The sequence below is a fragment of the Oryctolagus cuniculus genome, chromosome 1 (assembly GCF_964237555.1).
Source record: "Oryctolagus cuniculus chromosome 1, mOryCun1.1, whole genome shotgun sequence".
NCBI lineage: Eukaryota > Metazoa > Chordata > Mammalia > Lagomorpha > Leporidae > Oryctolagus > Oryctolagus cuniculus.
In genome coordinates, this window is record NC_091432.1 from 146,985,387 (window position 1) to 147,012,265 (window position 26,879).

A 26,879-nucleotide genomic window follows, 5' to 3' on the forward strand; every position below is an offset into this window, starting at 1 on the left:
ATTTTATTTATTTATTTTTTTTGACAGGCAGAGTGGACAGTGAGAGAGAGAGACAGAGAGAAAGGTCTTCCTTTGCCGTTGGTTCACCCTCCAATGGCCACCGCGGCCGGCACGCTGCGGCCGGCGCACCGCGCTGATCCGATGGCAGGAGCCAGGAGCCAGGTGCTTTTCCTGGTCTCCCATGGGGTGCAGGGCCCAAGCACCTGGGCCATCCTCCACTGCACTCCCTGGCCACAGCAGAGGGCTGGCCTGGAAGAGGGGCAACCGGGACAGAATCCGGCGCCCCGACTGGGACTAGAACCCGGTGTGCCGGCGCCGCTAGGCGGAGGATTAGCCTAGTGAGCCGCGGCGCCGGCCAAGTTATTATTCTTAATGATTAAGGGTGCTTGTTTGTCTTTACCTTTAGATCAGTAAAAATCAATTTGCTTTTATACTTCTATTTACCTGTGGAATCATGGAGAAGATTCTAATGTTCATTAGTCCATGCTCTTCAGACTTTAACATGCACTTGAACTACCTGGAAGTCTTGTTTAAATCCAGATTATCATTCAGTTAGTCTTGGGTGTAGCCTGAGAATCTGCATATCCAGCAAGTTCTCAAATGCCACTGGTAATAGTCTCATGTGGAATATGCTTTCAGTAGTAGAGCTCTTGTCCAATAAATATTACTGATGCTCTGTAGACCCAAGATGATGTCATCCAAAGACAATAACAATGAAAACTCAAAGAAAGATAATGGGCTGGTGCTGTGGTGTAGTGGATAAAGTCACTCCCTGCCTTGCCGCATCCCCTTTGGGTGCTGGTTGAGTCCTGGCTGCTCCACTTCTGATCCAGCTCCCTACTGATGTGCCTGGGAGAGCAGTGGAGAATGGCCCAGGTCCTTGGCCCTGTGCACCCACATGGGAGACCCAGGAGGAGCTCCAGGCTCCTGGCTTCGGATTGGCTCACTCTGGTCATTGTAGTCATCTGGAGAGTGAACCAGCAGATGGAAGACCTCTCTCTCTCTCTCACTCTCTGCCTTTCTGTAACCCTGCCTTTCAATTAATTAATTTTTAAAAATAGAAAGGTAAGATATTTATGAATTAAAATGAGCAGAATTCGGCCGGCGCCGTGGCTCACTAGGCTAATCCTCCGCCTAGCGGCGCCGGCACACCGGGTTCTAGTCCCGGTCGGGGCGCCGGATTCTGTCCCGGTTGCCCCTCTTCCAGGCCAGCCCTCTGCTGTGGCCAGGGAGTGCAGTGGAGGATGGCCCAGGTGCTTGGGCCCTGCACCCCATGGGAGACCAGGAAAAGCACCTGGCTCCTGGCTCCTGCCATCGGATCAGCGCGGTGCGCCGGCCGCAGCGCGCCGGCCGCGGCGGCCATTGGAGGGTGAACCAACGGCAAAGGAAGACCTTTCTCTCTGTCTCTCTCTCTCACTGTCCACTCTGCCTGTCAAAAAAAAAAAAATAAATAAATAAAAAAAAAAAACAAAGTCATTAAAATGAGCAGAATTATCGAGGTTGCTGAGAAATCTGAACAATACATGAGAAATAGAAAATACCAGTTTTGATTCCTAGGGGTCTGCCTTACATAACATATAAATTATAGTAGCATTTGTTGACAAACTTGGAAATGAATATTATTTTGGGTGGAAGGACTTTATTGTTAACTATGCTGAGTATGAAGAGTTTTGTTATACACAAATAGATATGGTGAGTAGTGTTACACCTTGGAGCTCAGAGCACGATCGGGACAGGTAAATCTTAGAATCCATGGCCACATTTGACACCTGGAGGTGGATTGTAGTGTAACAGAAGAAAAGGATCTTGCCATTGGGTTTGAGGAACTCCAGTGTACAAGTGGTCTGATAAGGGGAGCTGAGTCCTCAAAAAGGTTGAGGAAAAAAACAGTCAAATAAATAGGAGGAAAACCAGAAGAATGTGTGTGTTTGTGTGTGTTTCAAATGAAAAAAAGAGAATGCTTTAAGAAATATAGTGATTAGCAGTGTCCATTGGTGTTTATATAAAGTATTTATGTAAATGTTTGTTAAACTTAGTTGCTATAAATCATTAATGATCTTCTTGAGAGCTGTTTTAGTGTAGTGACACAGTAAAAAGCAAGATTGGCATTAATTGTTGAATAGATGATAAGTAGGGAAATTGAAGTTTGTTTCCAGGACAGAAAAGAAAAATAAAGTGATAATTGGATAAGAATAGGAAGTCACAGGAGCTTTTGATTTATAATTGAATAAAGTTGAGCATGTTCAAATTCTAGTAAGATCCATTTGGCATGGAATGATTGGCTATACAAGATGGAAAAAGTATAAATGATAGCATAGCATATAGATCTCAAAAATTCTGGGGTTGATGATATTCAAAGATGAGAGATTAATTTTTGAAAGAGAGAGTGTAAGAAGAGTGAAAAAATGAACAGTTGTGTGGAAGGATATGGTGTTGGGGTGCTGGGGCTTCAACATTCTTCACAAAGTAGGAAGTGAGTTCATTGGCTTTGGCCAAAGAAAGCTGAGACTGTGAGGACATATTTAGAGAAGAAAGATTTAAAATGTTCACTGTAGAGATGCATTATGTTGACAACTCAAACGTACAAATTGCTAAGCATTTGTTTCAAATGTAAGTATACTTTATTATTTGCTCCAGTGTAACACCAGAGAACACAAATACCATTTGTGTAGATTCTGTTTATGTCAGGCAAGTGAAACACAACTTTGGGGTACTGGCCAGATCATCACTGAAATGGTAGATGATGGAATTTAAGTGGGGAGGAAATAAAAGTGAATAAATCATATATCTGGTGATAGGAGTGACAGTAAAGAAGACAGTTATTTGTAGGCCTTGATGAGGTAGGAGAATATTTACGGTAGGAATGGTTAATAAAAATAGTTTCTGGGGTGTCGGATTCTGTCCCGGTTGCCCCTCTTCCAGGCCAGCTCTCTGCTGTGGCCAGGGAGTGCAGTGGAGGATGGCCCAAGTCCTTGGGTCCTGCACCCCATGGGAGACCAGGATAAGTACCTGGCTCCTGCCATCGGATCAGCGCGGTGCGCCGGCCGCAGCGTGCCAGCTGCAGCGTGCCGGCCGCGGCGGCCATTGGAGGGTGAACCAATGGCAAAGGAAGACCTTTCTCTCTGTCTCTCTCACTGTCCACTCTGCCTGTCAAATAAATAAATAAATAAATAAATAGTTTCTAATCTGAATGGAAAAGATGCCAGGATCTAAACAGGAGATTCCCTCAACAGTAATTTCAAAATGTGTTGGAGTCCAAAGCCATCTAATGGATGTAACAGAGAAGGTCATTAGTGATGAGGTAGTGAAGAATTTAAGGTCAATGTATGAGATAGGTTATCCATCAAAGTCACCTTGGGGTAGAGAGGAAGACTGTGTCATGTCTCAAAGTTTTCTATGAATGGAGATGATGGGGGATAAAGGAGGTTGTAGGGGGCTGGCGCTGTGGCACAGTGGGTTAAAGCCCTGGCCTGAAGTGCCAGCATCCCATATGGGTTCTGGTTCTAGTCTTGGCTGCTCCTCTTCCAACCCAGCTCTCTGCTATGGCCTGGGAAAGCAGTAGAAGATGGCCCAAGTCCTTGGGCCCCTGCACCCACGTGGAAGACACAGAAGAGGCTTCTGGCTCCTGCCTTCAGATCAGCGCAGCTCTGGCTGTTGCGGCCATCTGGGGAGTGAGCCAGTGGATGGAAGACCTCTCTCTCTCTGTAACTCTGTCTTTCAAATAAATAAAATATATTTTTTTTAAAAAAAGGAGGTTGTTGAATAATAAGAAGGATGGTAATTGGCAGCAAAGAGAAAAGAAGACCAACTAACAGGCGTGGTAGGGGGACATAGTAATTGTTGAAAAGTTGTGATGGGGAGGACAAAACTCTGTGAATTCATTTTGAACTACCCAACTGTGAGAGAATGAACAGTGTCCACTTTCGAGGAATGCAGAAAAGTATTTTCATCAGGGATTTCGGACCTCAATAGACATTTTTCAAAAGAGGAAATCCAAATGGCCAACAGGCTCATCAGGTATTTCTTTTCTTTTTAACATTTCTTTATTTATTTGAAAGGCAGAGTTAGAGAGAGAGAGAGAGAGAGCAAGAAAGAGTTTGAAGAAACAGAGACAGACAGAGACCTTCCATCTGCTGGTTTGCTCTCCAAATGGCCACAATGTCTGGCGCTAGTCCAGGCTGTAGCTAGGAGCATAGAATTCCATCCAGTTCTCTCACGTGGGTGGCAGGGGACCAAGTATTTAGGCTGTTTTCCACTGCTTTCTCAGGCACCTTAGCAAGGAGCTAGATTCAAGGTGGAGCAGCCAAGACTTGAACTGGTGCTCACATTGGATGCCAGCATTGCCGGTGGTAGCCTAACCCATTGGTCCTTAAGACCAGTCCCCAGGGGTTTCTTTAAGACAAAGGTCGGGGGAAGCTTTTGGTGTAGTAGTCAAGGCATCACTTGGGATGCCCACATCACATTTCAGAGTGCCAGCTCCAGCTATTAACTCCAGCTTCTTGTTAATGCACATTTTTGCAGGCAGTGGGGTAATGACTCAAGTTCTTGGGTTCCTGCCACCCACAGGGGAGACCTATGTTGAGTTCCTTGCACCTGTCTTTGGCCTGACCCACACCTGACTGTTGTGGACATTTGGGGAGTAAACTAGTGGATGGAAGATCTCTGTCTATTTTCCAAATAAAATGAAAATAAATTTTAAAAATTAAAAAATAAAACAAGGTGAAGGGATTGAGCATCAAAAGCTAAATTCACAAAGGATTTTAGTATGTGGAGTATTATTTCCAGAAAGCACAGGTCAAAGTTTTGAAGTGTGAGGGAGAGATGGACTGGGTCCTGGCACCAGGAGTACTGATCAAAAGGAATGAGATTGCAAGAGAGGATGATGACCAGAGACTTATCCTTTGAATGCTGCTAGTTAAAATAAATTCTGGTGTACAGCCAATCTCTTCAAAGAAAAGAGGCGCTGGACCTTGTTTCCAGATGGCTTTGGTGGGCTTAGATGATATTGGTCTCAGTGGCTGTAATTTTTGCAGACATTTGGCCTTTGGTGGTTTTCTTTCAGTCTGTAATCTTCCAGCAAATGTGTGAACTAATGTGAAAACCCTTATTATTATAGAACCTTATAACCAGAATTCCTAGCCAAGACTGTTTTAAACTTGTATATCCTAGCATAATATTCAACTGGCTGGCATCTACAATAATGCAAGCACACATTTTAGTAGTGCTTACAGGCCTTACAAAAGTTCACAGCGTTCTTTCAAGTATATGATCCCGCATTATACTATTCATTTTCCTTCCAAAAAACAAAGATTTTCTTTTATGGTTTCTTTGAAATTCTTGGAGAATCCCAGCTGAGAAAATATGATTTTATTTTTGGTTAATAATTTCTGTTAGATTAATTGGCTTGTCAATGGGAAATGAAAAGCACATTAATGGGGATTTAAATTTGATAAATAAACTTGTGGAGTGAGAAGCAGTATATACTCTGTCAATTCTCAGTGACTCTGAATGTGTGAAACTGAAAATAGTTTAGCAGTTGTATCTTTATTCTGTTCTCTAGACTTTTGGCTGTTTCCTCCATTTTTTCCCCTTTGAACATAATGCTGCCCAGTATAGAATTCTATATTATCTCATTTGGCTTTGTGACTTTTTCTGAGGTGAGATGGAGGCAGCAAATATTCTAAACATTTGTCTGGTAATTTAAGACCCAGATTGGCCTCAGAAGGGGCAAAAGAAGGTGGAAAGAGCATGAAGTATTGAAACTGAAACTCTTATAGATGCCCAAGTTTGAGTAAGCTACCGAATAGCTGGCTGAATGCCGTTTTCCTCCCTGTTAACAATGAGAGCTGTGGGTACTTACTTACCTGGAACAAGGCAGCCATTCAACAGTTGTGAGGTTTTCATTTCTTTTCTTAACTCAACTAGTTGTTTCTATTTGACACCGAAGTGAAGTTCAAAAGTACAGGAAGAGTCTAAAGAGATCTTTTATCCAAGGCAAAGCATTCTTGGTACTGGGCAGGTATTGAATGGTATGATCTGTTTTATGTTATATTTTCTGGATATCCTAAGCAATTAAATGTATTTTAAAGAACTGACAACATTTTGGTACCACTGTAGGCTATATTACAATACACAAGCTTAAAGAAGGGACTTTTACGTTAATGTGGTCTTCCAATAATTTAATCATTTGGAAAATTCAAAATTGTTTCTCAGAAAAATTTTTTTTTTTATGATTTGTTGATGATATTTTCCTTTTATGGGAAGAAATCGGAAATAATTCTTTGTAGTTTGAAAGGAATGATACCACCAACTCTGTTGGAGTAAATTCACACTTCTCCTTTCCTGCAGTAGACACGTGGACTATGAAATGCTCTGTAGTTGCATAAAGCATTTCGATTAGAAGCATTAGAAGATCCCTTATATTGTTCACATATTTTTATTGCCTGTTTCTTTAAATCTTTTTCATTAGTTTTACACAACAGGAAGAGATGACTATCAGAGAATAGCTAGTTTTTGTTGTTGTATTGTTGACTAGCATACTTTTGGTTCATGAATTTTTTTTTTTTTTATTTTTTTGACAGGCAGAGTGGACAGTGAGAGAGACAGAGAGGTTCACCCTCCAATGGCCGCCGAGGCCGGTGTGCTGTGGCCGGCGCACTGCACTGATCCGATGGCAGGAGCCAGGTGCTTCTCCTGGTCTCCCATGGAGTGCAGGGCCCAAGCACTTGGGCCATCCTCCACTGCCTTCCCGGGCCACAGCAGAGAGCTGGCCTGGAAGAGGGGCAACCAGGACAGAATCCGGCGCCCCGACAGGGACTAGAACCCGGTGTGCTGGTGCCGCAGGCAGAAGATTAGCCTACTGAGCTGCGGCGCCGGCCTGGTTCATGAATTTTTAAAAAGGATTTTTATTTCTTCAAATAAGAATAATGAACTTGGGGGAAGAATTTTCTGAAGCAAAAATAAATGGTAATTTTATGGGAAACTTTAGGATATACATGTATAAAGCCAGTAACTAGTATGTATCTAAGGGAAAATTCCACAATATCATCAATGTATTTTTCTTTCTCTTCTGTCAATGAGTCTTAGAGAAATCTTCACACCAAGTGCTGTGTTTGAAGGATTGTTCTGTCAGTTTGGCACAGATCTAAATGTACTCTTGACCCTGTTTCTGAAGGATGTTTAAACGTCACTAATTAAGAAGCCTCCACTGCTACTCAGTGAAGCTCTCTTGAGAGTGAAGGGCCTTTGATTAGGGAAATTTGGATAGGCCCTCTCATTGTAAAGCAGTCATAACGCGTTGATTACAGTTTTACCACTAGGAATTTCATGGTTGGACATAAATGTATTACAACCAGAATTTGATTCACCTAAGTCAGTATTAGCATGAAACTATTTGGAACCAGTGAAAAGATCAAGTCACCTTTGCAAGTCTGAGGAAAGAGGATGGGTTTTAGATTCATGACAGCAAACATAGTGCAGAGTTTGAATTTTTATTAATAGAAGTCTTCCAATTATTGTTAATATCTAATATTTATTTTTCTTAGTTTTTCAATCTGCATTTAAAAATGTTCAGTGTGAACAAACTCATGGATAAACAAAAAGTGAACTGTATACTGACTTCCCCTGTATCCATCATCCAGCCATTATTTTTTTCCATCTTATGTCATCAATACTTTTCACTTTAGCGATTTGTTGCTTGGAATAATTTAAAGCAGATGCCAGATATATTACTTTTACCTGTGAACATTTCAGCATTCTCTATTCACCTTTCTGTGTGCCCTTAATAAAGTTTTCTAGGAACTAAATTTTTCCAAGAGGAAGCTCCCAAAACACATGTAAGTAGTATACCATATAAGACAACATGCATACTTCAAAAAAGTTCATGGAGAGGTGGAATTAAAATATATTTATTTTAGTGCAAAAAATTTGAAATTCATGCCTAGCTTTTCCACAATAAGCATTTTCCAAGAATTTTTAAGACCACTTATATGTGTGAAAAAAAGTAAACGCCAGTAACACCAGCTACAAGTAGTGATCATTAATGCTTGCAAGCCTCAGGGCTTTAAATTAATCATGCAAGTTTTATGTCACTAGGATTAATTTGGGGGAAATGAGTTACCTAAATATTTTTGCAGTGCATACTACTGTGAAAGCTGTTAACAAAACAGTGTCACTTATTTCAAACCCTAACAAAATGGAGCCAGGAGGTCATACAGTAAGGGGTCTCATGCATATATTGCCTAAGACAATGAATGCCATAAGGGATTATCACAACTGAGATTTATTTACTTATTTGAAAGTCAGAGTCACAGAGATAGAGAGGAGAGACAGAGAGAGAGAGGGAGAGAGATCTTCCATCCACTGATTTACTTCCCAAATGACTGCTATAACCACAGCTGGACCCGACTGAAGCCAGAAGCCCAGAGCTTCTTCCAGGTCTCCTGCATGAGTACAGGGGCCCAAGGACTTAGGCCATCCTCTACTGCTTTTCCAGGTGCATTAGTAGGGAGCTGGATCGGAAGTGTAGCAGTTGGGACTTGAACATATGGGGCACTGCAGATGGCGGTTTTACCTGCTAAGCCAAAGCACCAGCCCCATCTCCTTGTTTTAAAACAGCGATTCCATGACTTTTATTTCTGTTCTTATTATCTTCATTTTGGGCTTTTTCCAAATAGTTGAAATTGCTACAGAGATTACTTATTATGTGGTTTCGCCTTCCTCTTTATGTTACCATATCACTTAACACATTTTGTACATTGTTAGGTCTTGGGTGAGTAAGCACTGAATAATTCTTGGTTCGTTATTTAAAACATCTTCCTTTCCAAAGCTAATTGAAAGGTTTTTTTTTAAAGATAAAAATAATAAAATAAGGAGTGTAAATGGAGGCTCAGTTTGGAATGTGTGCAGCATGAAGGGTTACACACACATCATTACTTACTGTTACAAAGACTTGGAACAATTTTTATGTTCCTTAATTTATCACATGGAAATTGTTATTTTATATCTGTAAAATAACAACCAGCTTACAATAACTGAATTTATAGAGAATCAGATCCTTTCTGACTATAAGAACTCCATGGCCTCCTGGTTTCTAGGTATTATTATCATTACTGTTTTAAATTAGATGTGAATCAGGGGGTTATGGAAAAGGCTGTGGTTTGCTGGAAGCAATTTTGTTTTCCTGGAAACACTAAATGCTGTTCATGTTCCTATTATTATTGATATACATCTTTTTAAAATGTCAAATAAAAGACTGCTTTGTGGTTAAGTCTTCATTCTCAGATACCTGAATATTCTTGGAGCATATGTGGCATTTCAGTTTTTGCCATGTAACAGGAGACGTATCAAACACTTATCATGTAATCTGATTTTATTAAAAAATCATACAATCGTGCAAAATCCAAATGGCACACATATATTGTGAAGAAGGCTGGGATGGATGTAGCTTTTAGAGTGGTGAGGAGTTCTGGAACAAGTTTTAATCTGGTAGTCCTTGAAGGACTGGTGACATTTAGATGGACAGAAAACAAAGGAAAAAGACCTCCAGGAGAGAGTAAATTTTCCCACATTAAGATATGACTTTTCGGCCAGCCCCCCGCGGCTCACTAGGCTAATCCTCCACCTAGCGGCGCCGGCACACCGGGTTCTAGTCCTGGTCAGGGCGCTGGATTCTGTCCCGGTTGCCCCTCTTCCAGGCTAGCTCTCTGCTGTGGCCCGGGAAGGCAGTGGAGGATAGCCCAAGTACTTGGGCCCTGCACCCCATGGGAGACCAGGAGAAGCACCTGGCTCCTGCCATCGGATCAGTGCGGTGCGCTGGCTGCAGCGCGCCAGCCGCGGCGGCCATTGGAGGGTGAACCAACGGCAAAAGGAAGACCTTTCTCTCTGTCTCTCTCTCTCACTGTCCACTCTGCCTGTCAAAAAAAAAAAAAAAAAAAAAAAAAAAAAAAAAAAAAAGATATGACTTTTCCACAGTTTACATTTGCCAAAAGCTTCCATATACCCTGCATGTTCTTAGGGCAGATGTGGATATTCCCACCTACCACGCAGGTTACTTTAAGTCAGAAGGCTACTTGAGAACTTTCCGGATTTGTTAATGGAGGACAGGAGTTGCTGGCTTATGGTAGCCAGCTACCTGTTTTTTACAACTTCATAAATGGTTTTATATTTTAAATGGTTATATAAGAATTTGTATGATATCTCTGACTTTGCCTCTTGGTTCATGATTAAATACATATTAAATCCTATGAAGCCTAAAGTATTTACTACCTGGCCCTATAATAAAGTGTGTTAACCACCAACTTAGGATCCTGATAATGTTTCAAATAAATATTTTCATTTTCATTATAATGAAAGTAAGATAGAGCAGTATTACAATTCATTTAAATACAGACCATCCTATAAGTGTAGTTTTGTGTCCTTCCTTTTTCTGTCTAAACTTATCCTATGTCTTCTTTGCTATTCATCATTTTGAATATGTTGATGCTCCTTTAATATTCTACTGTATAACTGAAATAAGTTATTTATGTTATCCTATTATCAAACTTATAGATTGCTTCTAATTCTAGTTATGAGAAATAACATAGCAGGAAATATCCTTATACATATATTTGCATCTTTGATTATTTAATTTTAAAAAAATTTACTATAAATATAATAAAATTTATTATAAATCCCTAGAAATGGAATTATTAGTTTAAAAGCTATGAAAGTTACATTTTTGGTGATTATAATAAATATTGCTAAATTCTTCTCAGAAGTGCTGTATTAGTATATTTTTTCCAATAGTAGAATATGAAAGTGCTTATCATTACAATGTTGGAAACCTCATGTCTCTCTTAAATATATAGCCAGCTTTATATTGGAAGTGTCTTATTCTGTTTTGTTAGTGACTCTTTTTCTTATTTGAAAGACAGAAAAAGGGAGAGTGACAGAGAGCAAGAGGGAGCTTTGGTTCAATCCCCTCATGTCTGCAATGGCCTGGGCTGGGTCTAGCTGACGCCAGGAGCTCGGAATTCAATCCAGTCTCCCACATGGCTAGAAGGGACTCAGTTACTTGCGCCATCACTGCTGCCTTCCAGCGTCTGCATTAGCAGGAAGCTGGAGTCAGAAGCCAGAGCAAGGGGTTGAGAACAATGTGGGACATGGGTATGTTAACTGTTAAGATAAATGCTTCCTCCCTACAGATGAGTCTTGATAATAATTTTTACATTCTTAACGTAAAATGCCTAATGGCATTTTAAATTTTTTAAATTTCTTTTGTATTTTATGTGTCTATATATGAATTATTTTTTCCCATTTGCTTTTGAAATATACATCTTGTTTCAAAGATCTGTAAATGTTCCTTAAGGATATTATGGTGCTAATATTTGATCTTTGGATTCTTTTGTAGATATTTATCCAAGTGTACCATTTTATAAAAGGTTCCCAGTTGATTCTTTTGTGTTTTAATGATACATTGAGTATACTTTGAAGTAGAATATGGTTGAATATGTAAAAAAATATGTTCTTCAAAATGTGTTACAATTTTAATGCACCAAATTCTGAAACCTGAAAATTTATGAAAGATAACATATGAAACAAACATTTATCAATTTGGGAGAGTTGCACACAGAGTGTTTTATGCAGCTCATCTGATGTAAGACATGATTTTAGGGTTTGACTCACTGATGTTCTATAAGAAATATAATGACTGCACTCAATTTCTTCCTTTGGAACTGCACATATACCAAATACAAGGTCCAGAAATTGACCTGAATGGAAAAATAGGGCCAGACTAAGCAGACATAAATTCAAAATACCCATGTATTTTTCACTCATTTACTACAGATATATTTACCATATCTTCCTATCCATGCAAATCACTAGTCATGTGATCTTCTATTAGATTTACAAATTTACATTTCCACCTCCTTTTGCTACTTTACCAATGTCATTCGTCTTTCTAATTATGTTTCTACCCTTTACCTTCTTCATAATTTGTGTATAGTTGGTAGAAAGAGTAAACTTTCCATAGTCAATAAACATTTATATAAGAAAAACAATCAAAACAAATAGAAAAGAAGGCATAATAAATTTACTGCACTGTAGCCTTGAGTCCAATTTTAATTTAGGCCTAACAACTTGTTGTCTTTCTGATTCTCTTTCATTTGTAAATATCTGGATAAAGATCTGTGATTAGGATCCCTTTTATTACTTCCTACACATAGTTGAATTCCACTTTTAAATCTAAAATATAACAAAGGAAAACGTGAATATACAGTTGCTGTACAAAATGGGTACACTGGTGTTAGAGCTGTACTACTAGTTTTGTCTGCTGCAACAAGAGTAGTTCCTATGAGTGATGCCCATAAGAGTTTCGCAGGCATGGAAAGCCAAGACACTGTGGCAAAAAAATGACCTACATGAAAGATCTCTGTGAGTGAGATCCCAGCAGAAAGAACTGGCCATCAAAGAAGGAGGTACTTTCTCTGAAGGGAGGAGAGAACTTCCACTTTGATTATGGCCTTGTCTAAATAAGGTCGGAGTTTGTGAACTCAAGAGGCTTCCATAGCCTTGGCAGCTCATGACAAGAGCCTCGGGTGATCACTGACATCATAAATAAGAGTGTCAATTGTTAAATCAACAACGGGAGTCACTGTGCAACTACTTCCCATGTAGGATCTCTGTCCTTAATGTGTTGTACTATGCGAATTAACGGTAACACTAGTCTTCAAACAGTGCTTTATACTTTATGTGTCTGTGTGGGTGCAATCTGTTGATATCTTTACTTAGTATATACTAAGTTGATCTTCTGTACATACAGATAATTAAAAATGAATCTTAATGAAGAATGGGAGGGGAGAGGGAGTAGGAGATGGGATGGTTTGTGGGTGGGAGGGTGGTTATGGGGGAAATAACTGCTATAATCCAAAAGTTGTACTTTCAAAATTTATATTTATTAAATAAAAGTTTAAAAAATGTAAAAAGGAACTAATAAGTGCTTTTATTCAATGAGAATCAGAGTTTTCCCTGCAATACCAAAGGAGGTGGGCTCCTTTAGTGATGGATAGGTCAGTTTCATTCTAATTAGATAACTAGGAAATTATCTTCCTGTTATCAGGAGCCTGTGTCTCTAATTACACTGATGTGCAACACAGGTTCCAGAGAGAAAATGTCCTCAGGATAGAATATTGTCAACAGGCAGACTGAAGATGCTTTTTCCCATTTGGGCTTAGTTCCAAAGGCCAAGATCACACTAATTAAAGTACAGAGAAAAGAATGACTCCATTCTTCAGAGCTGATTTTGCCACATTTTCTTTATCTTAGGGGTATTGAGCGTCTAGGCTGTTTCCTGGTAGCTATGGCAACATCCCCAATTTTCTTGGCTCTTCTGGTCTCTTATAGGATTATGTGGTCATGCCTCCACAGTGTCTCCCATTTATATTTTACTTCCCTGCATTAAATAAAACATTCAGTTTATTAAAATGTGAATTTAAAACTAGTTATGTTGCATTGGTTAATGCACTCAAGCCATAGTTCAGTAGTTTAATTTATACACAGGTGGCCAAATAGGTAAATATATGACAGGTACCAGAGATTCTGCTGTCTCATTGTTTTGCTACCACTCTGGGATCTTTGATACTTCCTAAGCAGAGTTGGTCTATCTTAGCAGTAATTATTAGGAGAGAATAGAATGTTCTATTTTATTCTAAAAGTGATAGAAACTTCCAATGATAGTTGAATAATTTAAGAGAAACACATTACAGAAAAATCAAAGCTGTCTTTAGTGATTTTCTTTACATGACTGACTGTTTTCTTGGAGAAAAACAGGAGATACCGTTCTTGAGCTCATGAAAACAGACAATACAAATATGTGTCAGCATCCTATGGTGCAATAACAAGGACTTTATGTTATTGTTTATGACAAGGCCAGAAATGAACATGAACAATTATACAAAAACAGACTCATCATGTTTTATTCACATACTAACACACTATCAAAAAAGGGACAAATTAGATTATCTTTGCCATGCGAAGCAATGCTATTTCTAACTAAGATGTTCAGAGAGAGATTCATTTCATGCTTGCCCAAGTAGTCTGAATCATTTATTTCATTTAATTTGAAAGGCAGAATTGATTTGCAATTTGTACTTAGGAGCCTAATTCCAAACCAGTCCTTTATCTGCTGTGTGACCTTGGCTAAATCAATTAAGCCACTCTTTCTCAGTTTCTTCATTAGTAACATGAGAATGATGCTAACAGCTTGGACCTCAGAGTTGGTGTGGGGATTAAGTAAGCTAGCAGAGAAAAATATTAGGGGCCTGGTACATGGATAGCACATTGTTAGACATCACTTTTTGTTTCTAATACTATTGAGTTTTTTATTCCAAGGAATGTGTATTATTCATTGTACAGAACTCATGTTATTAGTTTAAGGAAAAGATGACATCTCTCCTTTTATTATTTTTTAAATATTTATTTATTTATTCATTTATTTATTTGAAAGGCATAGTAACAGAGAGAAGGAGAGACAGGAAGACCTTCAATCCCCTGGTTCCCTCCCCAAATGGCTGCAATGGTCAGGGCTGAGCTAGGCCGAAACCAGGAGCCAGGAAGTCTCTCCCGTGGGTGGCAGGGGCCCAAACACTTTGAACTATCATCTGCTGTTTCCAATGTGCCTTAGCACCTGGGACTCAAGCCATCATTCTGATATAAGATGCCAACATACCAAGAGGCAGCTTAATCCACTGTGCCACCATGTTGACTTCTTCTTATTTTTTAGAAATCAAAAACTATTTAGTACTACTCATTTTGAATAAACTCATTATGAGGTGTTTTGGATTTTCATGGTTATTACAGGGAAGACTTATTCCCTAGATGTCATCGGTCTAATGGCTTACCAGAACCCAGTGAGATACCATAATTCCAGTATTATGGGCAGTATCATAAACTTATAGTATATAGGTGTCATGTCACAGTAAATTCTAACATGTGGGCAAGCCTTTGTTAAAGGTAAACTGAGGCATGATAAAATTTTTGAATAATTTGAATGAATAGTTATTCATGATTTTGGGGGCCTTGCTGAAGGAATGCAAAGGGAAACCTTTGTAGGCAGTGCACAGAAAGAAAAGAAAAAAATTAATTTGTTACAATTATACCATTGCCTCACTTGTTCTACCTTCTGGAAAATCCCTACTTACATATCTGTAAGTTAGTTGCCAGCTCCCCATTGGTTAGCTTTAAGTTTTATTTCTTTTATACAGGCGTTTATAAGAAATAGCTCAAGTTAAGTCTTACGTTTACAAATAAAGCAAGGTTAAGGTCACTTATGAGGCCCAGCTGGCTTTCTCTGGTTAGGGATTCTTCAATCTTGGTCTCCATTTTAATTTACCAATGATTCCAAGAAACATAGATTGGTGAGCCCCACGCCCAGAGTTTCTGATTCAGTGAGTTAGAGGAGGAAGCCTCAAAATTTCTAATAATTTCCCAGGGGTTGGTGTTGGTTGCCAAGGAGCCATCTTTTGAGAACTGGTGATTTAGGTTATACAGAGACCCCTTATGCCTGGGAGGCCTGTTTTTCTTTCCACTATGGAGATGTAGGTAAGCATTTGCTTATGATGATCAAAATTTCATGCTTGCAATTTTGAAAGATTCTGCAGTGGACTGATGTTCTCTCATCTCCTTTCCTTCCATCTACTTTTGCTTCCTGGACTTCTGTTCCCTCACATGGTTAATGTTACCTTGAGCTCTTTTGGTAGTTCATTTGTGAGCAAAATAAATTTAAATGGAATGTTTCAGAGGACTCACAGCAAAGAAAAACACTTCTACAAGTCTTTCAACTGTATGGGCGAAGGTGCCTTACTTTGCTGTCTCAGACGCTCCAGTTTTCTTTCATCCCTCTCCTTTCTCTCCTCTGTCTTAGCAACACCCACCTGCCACAAGGAATAAAAATCCATTCCTGTTCATGAAAAGTGGCAGAGCTATCTCTGTTATTCTGTAGAATTTTTTGACAAGAGTCTATCAAGTTATTATCACAAATAAAGCTGGATCCCTCCAAGGAATAATTCTGGTGCCAGACATTATAATAATCACTTCCCCTCATTTTAATGAAATATACATTAAAATCATAACTCTTGATTCTCTGGATCATGTCTATCGTAATCTTGAAATGAAGATGACAGAGTTAGATCTTTGCCTATCTTTCATTCTTTCTGTTTCTTTATTTTTGCTTGATTTTTTTTTTTTCAGTCTGGAGATTTTATTAGATGTGTTCTCTATGTGTATCTCTTTTCAACCTGGTTGATTGAGGGGCAGTAGGTGAGGAAGAGAGAGGTTAATGGATATGCCAGAGCCAATGTAAGTTTGACACTTGAGTTCTTGATAGCTATAAAGGGCCTTAAAAAGTTCACGGGCCAGGAGGATAGGGGGTGGATGCAATCATTTAGCCTAACTCGTTAAGAGGCCCATGTTCCCGGATCATAATGCCTGGGTTCCATACCTACCTCCACTTCCTGACTTCAGCTTCTTGGTAGTGAAGACCATAGGAGACAGCAGTGATGGCTCAAGTAATTGATTTCCTGCCAACCACCTGGATTGAGTTCCTAGCTCCCTGCTTCAGCCTGTCCCAGTCCCAGCCATTACTAGCATTTGGGAGAGTGAACCAATGATTAGGAGATTCTCATTCTCTCTCTCTCTGACCTCTCTCTCTCTCTCCTCTCTCTCCCTCGCCAAATAAATAGATGAGCTAATAAATTAATCCTTAGAAGTTCATGGAAAACACATATTATGATAAAACTATGCATGAAGTTCTAAAACATCTTGAACCAAAATAAGCTCATCTTGTAATTCTACTTTTCATGAACTTTTTTTTTTTTTTTTTTTTTTTGACAGGCAGAGTGGACAGTGAGAGAGAGAGACAGAGAGAAAGGTCTTACTTTGCCGCTGGTTCACCCTCCAATGGCCGCCGCGGCCGACGCACCACACTGATCCGATGGCAGGAGCCAGGTACTTCTCCTGGTCTCCCATGGGGTGCAGGGCCCAAGCACTTGGGCCATCCTCCACTGCACTCCCTGGCCACAGCAGAGGGCTGGCCTAGAAGAGGGGCAACCGGGACAGAATCCGGCGCCCCGACCGGGACTAGAACCCGGTGTGCTGGCGCTGCAAGGTGTAGGATTAGCCTAGTGAGCCGTGGCGCTGGCTATTTAATGAACTTTTAAAATACTTTTTATTGTACTTTGATATTTGTAAAAAGTATTATATTTAATAGCTAGCTTTAAAATCTTTTAAAATCCTTTTCTTCATTTCTAGAGTTTGTTTGGTGGTTAATTATTGTCATATTAGTTTGGAATGGGCAAAACTCAGTTTCTGTAAGACTGTCAACTTGGATGTGGGTTAAAAACTTTGTAAACACTGCATAAGATAAGAGAGCATTTAGTATGCCCATTTGGGTCTCTTAAAGTCTCGTTGTTATCACAAAGTGAAGAGGAAGTCTGGTGTTAGCTGTGCATGGATTGTGTTTCTCCATAAGCCTTAATGGCTATTTCCATTTTATCAGAGCTGTTGCAATCATCAAATATTTCTTAGAAAACAAGTTCTGATAACTTCATTTGGGAGTAAACCAAGTTTTCATGACCTTTCCAACAGCAGAAAGGATATTAATTTTTTTTACTTTGGAATTTAGAAAAAAATAATTGGAAATACTTAGAGTGACCTCTATCCTTAGAATACCATTTAGCAGAATTATACAATAAGCTCAGGAAAGAAAAATGTTTCAGGAGTTAGAAAAGTTGATATGATCATTTCAGCTGTAATATATGTTAAGGTTTATTTAAGTAGTTCTAGTTTTCTCTGCGAAATCTGAGCTCTTTGGGTGAAATGTGAGGTTTCTGTGATGAATCTTTCATGGAGGCATCCATAGAGCAAATATTCTATATGGCAGTCTGGACATTTTCAGATTTCAGAATAAGTGAAAGAACACCTTGAGGAAGTTTGGTTTTCCATTGGTTAAATATCTTGAAGTGTTAACTAATAATTTGATTATTAGTGAAAAAACATGAATTGAGACTTCAGAAAACATAGTGAAATCCATACTATTTAAACAAAATCATCTCTGAAGACATGTCATTCTCAACAAATGAGTTGGTAGTAGAAGAATTCTGTCTTCTTCTACCTCATTTTATGGTGCAATGTGACCTCTTTGTTTTTAAAGTTAGCTCTGCATTTTATCCAACCATATTCTATGACATTAAAGATTGCAGATTAGTAAATGCATGTAACAACATTACGAATCCTGATTCTGTATTTCCAATTGCTATGTCAGTAACAAAAATTAGCATGCTAGTTAACTGCTAACCTGAGACTCCAGGGTATTGATAGAAACAGGATACAAAGAAGCAGATACAAAGGATTTATACTGAATTATACAATGCTTTCCAGAGGAATAGGAATGGTTTTAGAATTTTACATCTCTCTTGTCGCTCCCCCTCTTCGTGGAGGAACGACACAGGACCCTGCACTGTTCTTTCATCTGCTCGGCCCTCCCCGGGTTTGCTGCTGGTTCTTCCCGGGTTGGCTACTATCCCTTCCACCTCCGTGGAAGGGCAGTTCCCCCTGGCCACATTCCCCACTTCCGCAGGGGAGCGGCACACCGCCGGCCGGCTCTTCTCGGGGGCTGCACAGGTGTTCCTTCAGCTAGATGTTCCCCTTAGATGTTCCCCATAGATGTTCCTGGTGCATGCCGTCTCTCTCCTCCTTTATAGTCCTCCTCCGCCAATCCTAACTCGGCTGCCCACACGCCGAGTACGCTGCTCTCCTCCAATCAGGAGCAAGTCCTACAGTTTATTAGTTGAACTGGAGGCAGCTGTGCGGAAGCTGTTTACTTCTCTCCCATCGCCATATTGTGGGAGAGCAGATGCATAGAATAAGTCTTAATTCCAGTAACTCAGTCTAGTCCGGTTTGCTCCCCACAGATCCCCCTTTCTTTTTATTTTTTGGCGTTGATACGCGCCTGTCTTCGGTGTCCCGCGGCACACACTCTGCTCTACTTGCTAGAGTTGCCACAGGCTCTTACAAGTCCTATCAATCAGGCAAACCGAATCCGGGTCCTCTCTTCGCCATGTTGTGAGGAGGTTTTTAGGCGCTGATGCGTGCCTGTGTTCGGTGACCTGCGGCTCATACTCTGGTCGAGCCGCCTGCTGACGCTTACCGCCTTAATCAGGCAGACCGAATCCAAGCTTTCTCATTGCCGTATTGTGGGGGAGACTTATTAGTGTTGGTTCGTGCCTATCTTCGGTGACCTGCGGCGCATAAGCTGCTAGCCGCCGCAGGTGCTCATCGCCTCACTTAATCGGGCAGACCGAATCCAAGCCTTCTAATTGCCATGTTGAGGGGAGGCCTTTCTATTTCTCTATTTCTCTATCTCCGGGCATTCCTATTTCTCCCATTCCACTTCTATCTTCCAGCATTCCTATTTCTCTCACTTTACTTCTAAAACTTCTGTTTCTCTTATCCCTGCGGCTTCCCGCTGCCCGCCCCGAGGCTACTTCTCGGCGGCTTCCCGGCTGAGCCGCTTCAGCCCGCGCCTCTTTCATCTGCGCAGCTTCCCGGCTTTGCGCGGCTTGGCTTCGCGCGCTCCGCGGTCTCCACGCCCTTCGCGTCTGCACCACGGCCTCGCGCCAGCCCTGTTCCCTATCTATTCACGCCCCGTGCTCTCTCTGCACGCGGCAGCTTCCGCGAGTAACACAGCGTAGCTTACGTGTCCGCCACTAGCATTCAATCTAAGTTCCCCGGGCTAGCCTGGCGAATTCAACCCAGCATACGTCTCCGCCCCACGGTTTGGCTTCCCGTCCTTTGCTCCCCGGGCTAATCAGACGGATCCCAATCTGGCTTACGTTTCAGCTTCTGGTTTCAACTTTTCGCCCCCTATTCCCGGGCTAACTTGAGAACCCCAAAGTGGCTTTCGTGTCCGCCTTGGCCTGCCCCCCACGGCTTCAATTTCCCTAACATTTTTCTCTACCCGGTATGTTTCCCCAAACTTTCCTCCAACGATATTCCTCCCTCATTTCTCCTGGCCTCTCCCCACAGTCCGCGTCCGAGTCTGTTTGTTCTAGCTTTCACTTTCACTTTCGACCTTAGAGATTTCTCCCAGCTTCCCCCCGTAGTCCGTATCCGAGTCTATGCCTAGGCTTTCAACAGCTTCTTCCGGCACCCTTTTCGTCCGGCTTTTCCCTAGGCTGTTTGCTAGTCTCTCTCTCCGATATTTTCCCTAGGCTGTTTGCTAGTTTCTCTCTCCGATATTTTCCCAGTTCTTCCCGTTTCTTCCCTCCTAAGTTTCATATCCGTCCTAGGTTTCCTATCCGTCCTGGGTTTCCTATCCGTTCTAGGTTTCCTATCCGAGCTAGGTTTCCTATCCGTCCTAGGTTTTCTATCCGAGTCACGGCACCATTATGTCGCTCCCCCTCTTCGTGGAGGAACGACACAGGACCCTGCGCTGTTCTTTCATCTGCTCGGCCCTCCCCGGGTTTGCTGCTGGTTCTTCCCGGGTTGGCTACTATCCCTTCCACCTCCGTGGAAGGGCAGTTCCCCCTGGCCACATTCCCCACTTCCGCAGGGGAGCGGCACACCGCCGGCCGGCTCTTCTCGGGGGCTGCACAGGTGTTCCTTCAGCTAGATGTTCCCCTTAGATGTTCCCCATAGATGTTCCTGGTGCATGCCGTCTCTCTCCTCCTTTATAGTCCTCCTCCGCCAATCCTAACTCGGCTGCCCACACGCCGAGTACGCTGCTCTCCTCCAATCAGGAGCAAGTCCTACAGTTTATTAGTTGAACTGGAGGCAGCTGTGCGGAAGCTGTTTACTTCTCTCCCATCGCCATATTGTGGGAGAGCAGATGCATAGAATAAGTCTTAATTCCAGTAACTCAGTCTAGTCCGGTTTGCTCCCCACACTCTCTCTCTCTCTTTTTTTTTTTTTTTTTTTTACAGGCAGAGTGGACAGTGAGAGAGAGAGAGACAGAGAGAAAGGTCTTCCTTTTGCCGTTGGTTCACCCTCCAATGGCTGCCGAGGCCGACGCACCGCACTGATCCGATGGCAGGAGCCAGGTGCTTCTCCTGGTCTCCCATGGGGTGCAGGGCCCAAGCACTTGGGCCATCCTCCACTGCACTCCCTGGCCACAGCAGAGAGCTGGCCTGGAAGAGGGGCAACCGGGACAGAATCCGGCGCCCCAACCGGAACTAGAACCCGGTGTGCCGGCAACGCTAGGCAGAGGATTAGCCAATTGTGCCACGGTGCTGGCCGTACATATCTCTTTTTGATTGACCTGGTTTGTCTTATTTTTGTATTGCTGAGAATAAGAGCTTTTATATTTTTTAGTTTAAAATTAGATTAACATTTACATCTCTTATTATAGTATTGGGGACTACATCCATGCCACATAGAAACATAGACTTCCATATTATTGTGGTTGCTTATAAATATATTTAACAATGCACACATTACATTCCCAGGAGTTAAAAGTAATTTTTTTTTTTTGACAGGCAGAGTGGACAGTGAGAGACAGAGACAGAGAGAAAGGTCTTCCTTTGCCGTTGGTTCACCCTCCAATGGCCACCGCGGCCGGCGCGCTGCGGCCGGCGCACCGCGCTGATCCGATGGCAGGAGCCAGGAGCCAGTTGCTTTTCCTGGTCTCCCATGGGGTGCAGGGCCCAAGCACCTGGGCCATTCTCCACTGCACTCCCTGGCCACAGCAGAGAGCTGGCCTGGAAGAGGGGCAACCGGGACAGAATCCGGTGCCCCAACCGGGACTAGAACCCGGTGTGCCAGCGCCGCTAGGCGGAGGATTAGCCTCGTGAGCCGCGGCGCCGGCCCGAGTTAAAAGTAATTTTTGAGTTTTTGAGATCAAATTCATAGGCTTCCCTGGGAAGAAATCCATTGTGGTCTTTGAATATGATGTGTCTGTTAAGAATCTAAGCTTGAGAAAAAGCTGTGTGTCTCTTCTAGCTATGAAATAATTAGGGAGTTACAAGGAAACGTTGCCATAATTACCATTCTGATAGTACTCACATTAAAATGAACATAATTGCCTCATCATTGTTTATAAATGTTTATAACTTATAAAGTCTTCCTATTTTTTAAAGATTTATTTATTTATTTGAAAGAGTTAACGAGAGAGAAGGAGAGACAGAGCGAGAGAGAGGTCTTCCATCCGCTGGTTCAATCCTCAGTTGGCTGCAATGGCCAGAGCTGTGCTGATCCAAAGCCAGGAGCCAGGAGCTTCTTCCAGGTCTCCCACGTGGGTTCAGGGGCCAAAGGACTTGACCCAGTGGAGCTGCTGGGTCTCGAACCAGCACCCATATGGAATGCCGGCACTACAGTGGTGGCTTTACCTGCTACGCCACAGTGCTGGCTGAAAGCCTTCCTACTTTTAAAAAAGCCTTTAAGTGTCTTATAGTAAAAAACAAATTCATGCATGTGCATTCATCTAGGCAATTCGAAATTATTCTGAAAATGTTTGATCAGAAACCAGCTGGAGAATGAGTAGAAATGGAATTCTGATCAAGCTGAGAACTGCTGTTTAACACCATAAGGCTGCAACACTGCTATCATATTGTAAACTGAAATTTGATGGCAGGTAAACAAAATGGGAAATGAACATTATGGAACTTTTTGTCTTCTAAAAAGAGGCTTCGCAAGGCAGATATTTGGTGCAAGCACTGAAGTGGTCATGTGTAATGACTGCATCCTGTATCAGATTCCCTAGGTTCAAGTCCTGCCTGGTTCTTCTCCCAATCCAGCTTCTTGCTATTGCACACCCTGGTAGGCAGCAAGTAGTGGCTCATGTAGTTGGATCCTGCCACTCGTGTGAGAGGACTGGATTAAGTTCCTGTCTTTAGGTTTAGGCCTGGCCCAACCCTGCTTTTTAGGGCATTTGGGGAGTGAATGAAAGGATGAAGATCTCTCTGACTCTGTCTCATTCCTTCAAATAAAATGAAAATGTTTTAAAAAAATTTTAAGGTAAAATCAGTATAGTCTAAGAAGAGTTTGTCACTGGATACTTCTGTAGTACTGAAAATCTGAAAAACTTAGTCCCACAAAATTGCACAAGATTCCACATATGCTGATGGAGCGGTATTTTCTTGTGTAAAGATTTTAAATACATTGCCATTGCCAGTGACGCGGCTCACTAAGCTAATCCTCTGCCTGCGGCGCCGGCACCCAGGGTTCTAGTCCTGGTTGGGGTGCCGGATTCTGTCCTGGTGCCCCTCTTCCAGGCCAGCTCTCTGCTGTGGCCCAGGAGTACAGTGGAGGATGGCCCAAGTACTTGGGCCCTGCACCCCATGGGAGACCAGGAGAAGCACCTGGCTCCTGGCTTCGGATCCACGCAGCGTGATGGCCACAATGCACCGGCCGTAGCGGTCCCTTGGGGGGTGAACCAATGGAAAAAGGAAGACCTTTCTCTCTGCCTCTCTCTCTCTCTCACTGTCTAACTCTGCCTGTCAAAATAAAAATAAATAAATAAATACGTTGCCATTAATTTAGCTTCCAGACTTCCTTCATTCAATACCATTCCCTTGTGGTGACTTCACTTCCTTCCCTGCAAGTTAAATCAGTATACATTTATTAGCTTTGAAGAATTCTTAGAGGTCCTGAAGGTAGAGAACTAGTTTGGAAATAAGGAGACTCCTTCTCAAGGCATAAAGTTGACCTGTGCTGGGAAAATAAATGAAACACGTCCTTTCTACACTTCTTTCTACAGAGCAGAGTTGGCAAATTTTCTGCAAAGGGACGCAGAATAAATATTTTAGGTTCTGCAAGGTTGTATGTGTCTGCTACAGCTACTGTACTGTTTTATTACAATGGAAAAACAAATGGACATGGCTGTTTTCCAACAAAATTTTATTTATGAACAATAAAATTTGAATTTCCTGTAGCTTCTCATATGCCAAAACATTTTTCCATTGTTTTTTATCAGCAGCGGTAAACATGAAAACCATTTTCATTGCATGTGCCCTACAAATGCAGGTGTTAGGCTGGACTGCTGACATAGAGTTCAAGTATCTGTCACCCATCGGAGGGCCCTTCCTTTGTTATATGGTGGATCATAACTTTCAATATTTTCACCACTGAGGTACTTTCCATTCATTTATCATGCATAGAATCTAGGCACAACCATATCCACTCCACATAATCTATAACCTTTTATTTTCTTTTGCTTTTGTTAGATTAATGATTTTTCATCTCTGCAGCTGCAAAATCACTTTTGACCTCAGTCACATAAAAGTTTACAAAGAAGTCAAAATATTTCATGATGTTTCTGATATTGCCTGCTATCATCTTGTGAAAACAGAATTTCTATCAACAAAGACTTTTAAAATTACTTAGTTAAGTAAACCCCAAATTTTTTACAGTTAAAGTCAGAAACTGTTTTTTAGCTTAGTTGAAAATAGATAATCATGAAATAATTGCATGTGAAAATAACACATTTTTATATGTTTAACACTTCCTTTATCCCTCCAACCTTCAATTCAGGATGGAGTAAAAAAGCACAGATTTTAAGTATTGGTATTTTCTTGCTTGTTTGCATCATCCATTTGTAATATATTTAATTTCTTATCTGAGATTAATGTACATACTGCAATTTATTTTCAGACACTGAGAGAACAGTATCATGAAAGAAGGACAAGCCACTTAATTCTAGAAGGATTATCTACTCTTTTATATCCCATAAATATTTGGTTGTATAAACAGTGGCATTATATGCATAACGTCAATGCCCAATGCAGTGCTGATCTCTGCAGTACTTATGCCAAGGCATTGAGATGGTTTTTAGATAACCAATATAGCACATAAATCCTTTCTCAAACTGCAGACGCCACAGCACACTTAGACTACAGTATCTCCAGAGAATATTTCATGCCAAGGAAGCAGTTATGCACTGCCTTAGCTTGTGAGAATTCATATGCATGTGGAAGATTACAGAAGAAAAGGCAGAACTGGGGAGAGGAGGATAAGCCACAGTGCAACACTGGCAACAAGTACCACCACCCAGGGAGGAGGATTGACTGTCTCAGTTCTACTGAAGATTTTATGTCAACCTTAGAGTTCTTCTACACAGAGCGCAAGGAAGTATCTGTTGTACTATACAATGTGCAAGGACTAATTCCACAGAGGACACCAGTTGTCGGGCATCTATGGCTCTCTCTACACATAGGCAAACAAATCCTAAAAGCCAGAAAGCAGCAAAGACAAGGGCTGGCTGTTGGGTTGAAATGCACAGGGGCTCTGAGGGGATGGGGCAGAGCAAGACACCGTCTGCTACGTGCCCAGTGGAAGGAAATGTGTAGCAAAAACTGGAATTGGGTTGTCAATTCAGGCTGTTTGAATCTTAGTCCTATAAATTCTGTGATTGCAGTCATATAACTCACCTGCAACTTAGTTTTCTTGTCTCTAAAATTGGGAAATCTATTTCATGAAGAGTGTCTAAAGGGTTGAATAGAATGATGGTTAAGTTTTGAAGGGATCTGGGGCAGAGAGAACAGTATGAAGAAAATATGAAGTCTTCAAAGAGTACTAAGTGTTTGGGAAACAGTATGACACAGAAAGTATGGGGTAGAAATGGGGTCCCATGGGAACTATTAAAAGAGAGAGAGAGAGAGAGAGAGAGAGAGAGAGAGACCGACCTATGGGGTCCCATGGGAACTGTTAAAAGAGAGAACTATGGGGCCGGCGCTGTGGCACAGCAGGTTAACGCCCTGGCTTGAAGCGCTGGCATCCCATATGGGTGCCAGTTCGAGTCCTGGCTGCTCCTCTTCCAATCCAGCTCTCTGCTATGGCCTGGGAAAGCAGCAGAAGATGGCCCAAGTTCTTGGGCCCCTGTACCCGCGTGGGAGACCTGGAGGAAGCTTTTGGCTCCTGGCTTCGCATTGGCACAGCTCCAGCCATTGTGAACAACTGGGGAGTGAACCAGTGGATGGAAGACCTCTCTCTTTCTCACTGCCTCTCCTCTCTCTGTGTGTAACTCTTTCAAATAAATAAATAAATCTTAAAAAAAAAAAAAAAGCCGGTGCCGCAGCTCACTAGGCTAATCCTCCACCTGCGGTGCCAGTACCCCGGGTTCTAGTCCCGGTTGGGGCGCCAAATTCTGTCCCGGTTGGGGCGCCGAATTCTGTCCCAGTTGCCCCGCTTCCAGGCCAGCTCTCTGCTGTGGCCCAGGAGTACAGTGGAGGATGGCCCAAGTGCTTGGGCCCTGCACCCACATGGGAGACCAGGAGGAAGCACCTGGCTCCTGGCTTTGGATGGGTGCAGCGCCAGCCGTGGTGGCCATTTGGGGGATGAACCAACAGAAGGAAGACCTTTTTCTCTGTGTCTCTCTCTCACTGTCTAACTCTGCCTGTCAAAAAAGTAAAATAAAATAAAATAAAATGACCTAATCTCTTTTAGGAAAACCAGGGGAGTGGTAAGAATTTGAGGACTAGGCCGGCGCCGCGGCTCACTAGGCTAATCCTCCGCCTTGCGGCTCCGGCACACCGGGTTCTAGTCCTGGTCGGGGTGCCGGATTCTGTCCCGGTTGCCCCGCTTCCAGGCCAGCTCTCTGCTGTGGCCAGGGAGTGCAGTGGGGGATGGCCCAAGTCCTTGGGCCCTGCACCCCATGGGAGACCAGGATAAGTACCTGGCTCCTGCCATCGGATCAGCGCGGTGCACCAGCCGCAGCACGCTGGCCGCGGCGGCCATTGGAGGGTGAACCAACGGCAAAGGAAGACCTTTCTCTCTGTCTCTCTCTCTCACTGTCCACTCTGCCTGTCAAAAACAAAAAACAAAAAACAAAAAACAAAAAAAAAACAAAAAAAAGAATTTGAGGACTAAAGAATCGGGGAGGATATCTGGTGGACTGAGCTGAAGTGGGAAAT

The 26,879-nt window shown here is 42.0% G+C and overlaps 1 long non-coding RNA gene across 1 annotated transcript in view; it reads left to right on the forward strand.

The window, feature by feature from the left end:
* LOC103348326 (uncharacterized) overlaps positions 1-24,958 on the forward strand; it is a 119,175-nt gene extending 94,217 nt beyond the window's left edge. Inside the window, exon 3 of the long non-coding RNA XR_007924554.2 lies at positions 24,195-24,958. This is a non-coding gene — a long non-coding RNA (uncharacterized lncRNA). The remainder of the gene's footprint in view (positions 1-24,194) is intronic.
* The last annotated feature ends 1,921 nt before the right edge of the window (positions 24,959-26,879 follow it).